Below are 6,811 nucleotides of genomic sequence, written 5' to 3'. Positions count from 1 at the left end.
GGAGGTGACATTTTTCCCTCAACTTTTGAGGAATAATTGACAGATATACTTGCATATATTTAAAGTGTATGATGTGATGGTATGATATACATATACATTGTGGAGTGATTACAGAGATCCACATAATTGGCATACCCATCATCTTACATCGCTAACTCCTTTTTTCTTTCTCCTTCTTTCTTCTTTCTTTCTTTCTTTCTTCTTTCTTTCTTTCTTTCTTTCTTTCTTTCTTTCTTTCTTTCTTTCTTTCTTCTTTCTTTCTCTCTCTCTCTCTCTCTCTCTCTTTCTCTTTCTTTCTTTCTTTCTTTCTTTTTCTTTTTCTTTTTCTGGTGAGAACTCTTAAGGTCTACTTTCAGCAACTTTAAAGTGTACAATCCACATTATAAGCTATAGTCACCATGTTGTACATTAGATCTTCAGAATTTATTTCTTTTGTAACTAGAAGTTTCTTTTCTTCTTCTTCTCCTTCTTCTTCTTCTTCTTCCTAGAAATTTCTATTCTTTGATCTGCCTCTCTCTATTTCCCCTACTCTCTGCCCCTGGCAACCACCACTCTCTTCTCTGTTTCTATGAAAACTCAATAGCAAAAAAAAACAAATAATATTATTAAAAGTGGGCAAAGGACCTGAATGGACATTTTTTTCTGAAGAAGACATACAAATGTCCCAGAAGTATCTAATAAGGTGCTCAGCATCAATAATCATCAGACAAATGCAAATCAGAACCACAATGAGATGTCGTTTGAATAAAGATCTGAAGGAAGTGAGGGAGTAAGTCATGTAGCTTAGGGATGTGGCTATCAGGGGAAGTGATTCCAGGCAGAAGGAGCAGCAAGTGCAAAATTCCCTGGGGTAGGGGATGGACCTGGTGTGCTTGAGGAGTCAGTGTGGCTGACTGAATGACTGGCGGAGGGAGAGAGCAGGAGGAGGGGAGACCATAGATGTGAGTTGAGGGAAGGTAGGGAGCAAATCATAGCAACACTTGGAAGTCATTTGAAGGACCATGGCATTCACTGGAGAAATAGAGAGCCACTGCAGGCCTGGAGCAAAGGTTTGGTAGAATCTTTGAATTTTAATGGATCACTGGCTGCTATGTGGGGAATATACTGAAGGAAGGTGGCAGTGAATTTGTTCAACTTCATTTTTGTCAGTTGTTGTAATTTCCTCAAATGCTTTCTTTTAAATTCTGTGATGGTGTGAACAAGGAGGAAAAATACAGGTGTGCATGAGCATACCAAAGAGAGCTTGAAGCATGGGGCTCGTTGGTCAGGAGAGAAAAGGAGAGGACCGTGAGAGAGGCTGTGAGGGAGGAAGACACTGGCCAAGCTTTCCCCGCAGGTGGCTGGGGCAGGGAGCAAAGGTGCACACACAGCCCAGGATGTCAGCCTGTCCACAGCTGCCCTGTGAGGACGGCAGCTGCGTGGCTAGAAGTTGAGATCATATCCTTTAGGATTAGTGGGGCTTCTCGAAAAAATTGAGACAATTATTCTCCTCTGATTAGTTTTCATTTCATCATGGTTTGTTTGTCATTACTTTACCTGTTTTAGTCAAAAGTTCACAGCCTGTTTATATTAAGCTATAAGCCCTTGAACTTGGGATTCTCAGGGGCCACATCTACACTTTTTGCTAACCAATATTGATGGTTGAAGCCATATCCTCAACTTAATAGGGCAAGGCTTTTGAACAAAATTCACTAAATCATTCTCTACTCTTTTGGAATGAGGAGCTGATTTTCCACCTTATCATAAGACCAAAAATGTAGAACCATGTGGTCAATTAATCCACCTTTATTTCCTAAGAATAAAACCAATCAGGCTCAGTATATGCTTGTGTGGTTGATCCTCAGAGTTGGAGAGAGTGGGGTGTCCCCTGAATGCTCTCAGGTAGGACAGCACTTGGGAACCTCTTTGTGCTCCCTCTCAGGTCTTTGCGGGCACATATGCAGAGGGTGAGTCAACTTCCTGTATAAAATGTGAGCAAGACATCCAAACTTGGAGGTCAGATTTGGATACCAAGGTGCTTGTTTCAGTAGCACATATACTAAAATTGAAACAACACAGAGAAGGTTAGCACAGCCCCCACCTAAGGATGGCATGCAAGTTCATCAAGTGTTCCATATTTAAAAAAAAAAAAAAAGGCCCCCATTGCATTTTGCATAGCTCGTCGTCATGGAGCTTTAGAGGAAGACGAGATTTGTATTCCATATGAGAAAGGGGAGGTGGCATATAAAAGCGCACATTTCCACGTTTCCTGGGAACTCAGAACATCTTGTGAAACCAGACACACTTTCCACTGGGGACAATGGCATGGAGGTGAGAAGCAGCCCCCACTTCAATCCTATTTGCCCCATGGTTCCCCTTCACATCCACAGGTGAGGAGCAGAGGGTCACTGCTTGCCTATCATTATACTTGCATTATCTCTTTTTTCCCTTATAATAGAAGAGTATTTCTCTGGATCCATGTTTCTTTCAAAAGTGGGAAATTGAAAGAGGCACAAGCTTCGAGAGCGCCGAATCCTAACCACTAGACCACCAGGGAAGCTGAGGCACAAGCTTAGAAAAAATATTTGGGTCTCCTCTTTGTGGAAAGAAGTACCTCTACATGTCTTAATGGATGTTTTGGCCAAAAGCTTCAGGACACTGAGGGCCCCTGCAGCACTGCTTGTGTGCACTCCGGTTCCTGTGTGATGGGATGCCAAGGCTCCCTCAGGGGGGCAGTTAGGATCTGGGCATGGGGAGCTTCTGGATCCCTGTAGGCCTGGTTCCACTATAGTCAGATTTGCACAGTTATGAGAGCTAAGAGGCTAAGAACCACAGGGGTGTTTGGGTAATGACATCAGCATTTGGGCTGAGGGAAGCTGGGCCTCTCTGACAAGCTACCACCTTTGACCCTCCCCATGACACCAGATTGTGAGGATGAAACATTTAGAATCCTGATCCCTCTGAGCCCTCGTTTCTTCCCTTTGTACCTGGAGATGCTTATCCCTGCCCTTCCAGCCCCACCAATCTGTTGTCCCACCAGAGGAAAGAGTAGGCGCACGGGATTCTGAAAACTGCTAAATTCTCCCTAACAAGGGCAATTCCTGGCACAGCGGGGTGTGAACATGGGGCCTGTGTGAAGTCAGGGCTGTAAGAGTGGGGAGCTGGTATGGTTGCTCTGCTGCTCTCTGGAGGACAGGCACAGCAAGGGCTCTTGGGCCTCTCCTGCTATGTCCTCAGATGGGTCCCTGAGTAAGAAACCTGAGCATAAAGGTAAGATGGTGTTTGCCTAGTGCTTTGCAGTTTCCAAAATATTTCCCAGGATATTCTCTCCTTTTTGTCTCTTCCCGCCCTTCTAAAATTGACAAGCAGGAGCAATCTCCTGAATTCAAAGGACCAGGTGGTTCTAAATCATTTCTCTTTGAACTGAGAACCATCACTATATATGTCTATTTGTAATTGCTTTGTTTAAACTAATGAATGCAGAGTGCGTGGCTGGTATACTGTACCTGAAGAGGTTACTGTGGCCAGGGCAGGCTCCCAAACCCACAGGCTGTGTGACATTCTGCTGCTCTTGGGGGGCCCTGAGGCCCGCTCTGGCCTTCACCTGGTGTAAGCTACTGCATTAGCTCAATGCCACCAACATTCCCTCTATAAAGAAGTGCACGTCCCTTCCTTACTTTGTATGTATCTTGAAACTTCAATCTAATAAAACTGATCAAACCTGGTGCAAGCCACCAGGACAGAAGGGTTTTGGAAAAGCCAGAGCTCCCCAGTCTAATCTCTGGTTGCCCCCTCTTCTGTTACCCAACCCATGGGTACTTGCGGGAGAGCAGCTCTGAGGAATTCCCCAGAACACTGCCCAGTCCTGTTGCCTCCGTTTTGGAGGTAAGGTTCCCACCATTTCCTATGCGATCTGGCCCCTCTTTATCATCTCTGACACTTACAGCACAGAGGTTGGGGTCGCTGGGATTCCCTGGCTGGGAAACAGGGGCTCCGACTTGCACAGGGGGACTCAGAAGGCACATAGAAGTTCTAAGCAACTCAATCCCCAGAAGGTATCCGAAGGTCAATAAAGAGGTAATCACTATGTAGCCAGGCTGCTGGCGCATGTTTACAGAGCCATTCCTCAGTGGGCCGGTGATTTACAGCGGCCCTTGCTTCAGATGACACATTAGGGCTGGAGCTTTGTGGCTCCCGGAAACACTGACCTCTCGCCCTGGGGGAAACAGAGGTAGGGGCCCCAGCCCTATCCCCCTACTCTCTTCCTCCTTCCTTCCCTCTCTGTTTTTAAAGAACAGCCTTAACTGTGATAATAATTCACATTCCATACAAGTCACCTATCTAAAGTGTACAAGTCAAGGGTTTTTAGTGTATTCTCAGAAATGTGCGACCATTCTTACAGTCAACTTTAGAATGTTTTCCTCATGTCCTCTCAAACCTGAAACACATTAGACATCACCCCTCTTCCCCAGCCAAGACACCATCGTTAGGCATCCACGAATCTAGCATTCGGGCTCCAATGGATTTTCCTGTTGTGGACATTCATTTAGATGGAATCATGCAACATGTGGTCCTTTGTGGCTGGCTTCTTGCAATTAGTATCATGCTTCCGAGGTTGACCCCTGTTGTAGCATATGTCAGAACCGCATCCATATGTGCCAACAACTCCACACCTAGGCACAAAGCCAAGAACAATAAAAATACACGTTCACACAAAAACTTGTGCGTGAATGTCCATGGCAGCATTATTCATCAGAGCCCAAAGTGGAAACAACGTCTGTATTCAAGTGTTTAAAGGGTACACTAAACAGAATCTATTTAATGGAATCTTATTTGCAAATAAAAAGAATAAAATACTACATACGACATGGGTGAATCTTGATGACTCGCAAAGCAAAAGAAGCCGGTCATAAAGCACCATTTACTGTACGATTCCATTTCTGTGAAGTGTCCAGCAAAGACAAATTCCTGTAGACAGAAGGTAGATGAGCGGTTGTCAGGGGCTGGCAGGAGGGGCAGGGGAGGGCGGAGTTCCTTCTGGGCCATCCCGGTGCCCGGAGCTCCTAGTCATGCTGGCTGCATAGCTGGTGCCTGTGCTAAGATCACCAAACTGGACACGTGAGATGGTGACTTCTAGAGTACGTGAATTATACCTCAACAGAGAGTGTAAAGGATGGAGGAGAGAGAGGAAGTGAAGGAGACCGACAAGGGCCTTGTGTTGCAGAGATGACAAAGGTCCCGCTCTCCCTGCTCCTGTCTGCTCCAGCTGGCTTCCGGCCAGAACCCACGGGGCAGGCAGTCACCCAGAACTCTGACAGGTGGTAGGAAGGAGAACTGGTCTCCTGCATCTGGCCCCAGATGCAGGAAGGACACAGTGACGCCATCTCTTTGCTCCCCACCCCTGCCAGGAGAAGAAGGAGACCCAGAACCCGTGTTTCCCATGCCCACCTACCGTAGGAGACACTTGTAGGCTCTTCCCTCCCTGTATGGATGAGAGTTCCTAGAACACTACATGCTAGGGGGATCAATTGGAGAACCCCATTCCCCATAAAGAGCCAAGGGCAAAGCTCTGTACCCAGGCTTGAGATGTAGTTCCTCCACTGAGAGGCTTCCTGGACCTGGTGGCTCAGGCAAGAGGGACTCCCTCCCCACCCCATAGTCAGCTTCTTTGTCCCCACAGGGCTGAGATCCTATTCTCCCACTAGAGACCCTAGGGTTGGGGGGTGGGTCACCATCACCATCACAATAAGGGAATCTTGTCACAATAAACACCCAACCAGAGAAAACTCTTGTCCCCTTTGACATGAATCCCCCTACCTGCCACACTGGTGCCCCATCTGGAACCACACCTATCTCCTCAGGTGGCACCAGCAGGGCTCAGGGGAACCCCAGAAGCACCAGATAAATAAGCAGACCATAATGAAACAGCAAGAGCCCTCACAATTAAACTGTCACCGGAATCACAGCCCACAAAATAGGCCAGTAGCTGCGTGCTAAAGCTAAACAAGATAACTGCCTGCTAAAATAATAAGTTGAAATAGGACCCAGAGTCTCCTAACATCCACCATCAACCCACTTCTATGTGGGCATGATTGAGTCTTGTGCTGCCTGTGAGCATCTCTGGGAACACAAGAGCTGTGCTTTTCATTGTACATAAAATTTTTCTTTCCTTTTTTCCCAGATTCAAAATTATACATGTGCATTATAGAGAATCTGGAAAATAGTAATAATGAAGAAATTATAAATTAACTGTAATCCTACCACTCAGAGAAAATGCATGTATTATATTTTGAATTGATATTCAATTGTTTGTATTGATATTATGAACACATCCTTCCAATCTCTCTGCTGAAAGGAAGTTTTTCTCTTATAGAATATACCATTATTCAAGGTGCCTGGGTGCCTTAGTCCCTTAAGTGCCTGACTCTTGATTTTGGCTAAAGTCATGATCTCAGGGTTTTGAGATCGAGCTTCATGTTGGGCTCTGTGCCAAATCTGCACTCAGTGCAGAATCTGCTTGAGATTCTCTCTCTCTCTCTCTCTCTCCCTCTGTCCCCCTCCCACTCACATGTGTGCACCCACAACTCTCTCTCTCAAATAAATAAATAAAATCTTAAAAAAAGAAAATACCATTATTCTGTGAATAACATATTTGTAACTTTCCTTTTCCTATAGAATATATTCCTTCTCTAAATCATTAAATACTCTTTCTGTATCATTTCTAGAGGTTGCATGTGTTTAGTGACATTGCTGTAAACAAGGTGTATCTGTTACTTTTAGACCACCTACCCTTGGCACAGTATACCATAGATAACCAATAAATGTTGGTTGA

General features: G+C 45.3%; 1 long non-coding RNA gene and 1 other non-coding gene across 2 annotated transcripts; one reads left to right on the top strand and one right to left on the bottom strand.

The window, feature by feature from the left end:
* Window positions 1–1,770: 1,770 nt before the first annotated feature.
* On the bottom strand, window positions 1,771–5,681 carry LOC112672575 (uncharacterized). The gene is made up of 3 exons (XR_003144358.2): window positions 5,432–5,681; window positions 4,844–4,947; window positions 1,771–2,038 (listed from the first exon to the last, which is right to left on the bottom strand). It is a non-coding gene; the product is annotated as an uncharacterized LOC112672575 (long non-coding RNA).
* On the top strand, window positions 2,015–2,121 carry LOC112672665 (U6 spliceosomal RNA). The gene has a single exon (XR_003144405.1). It is a non-coding gene; the product is annotated as a U6 spliceosomal RNA (small nuclear RNA).
* Window positions 5,682–6,811: the final 1,130 nt, after the last annotated feature.

This window comes from Canis lupus, chromosome 28 (genome assembly GCF_003254725.2).
Source record: "Canis lupus dingo isolate Sandy chromosome 28, ASM325472v2, whole genome shotgun sequence".
Classification (NCBI taxonomy): domain Eukaryota; kingdom Metazoa; phylum Chordata; class Mammalia; order Carnivora; family Canidae; genus Canis; species Canis lupus.
The sequence above is the reverse complement of the archived record's forward strand: the minus strand, read 5'-3'. Positions and strand labels throughout refer to the sequence as shown.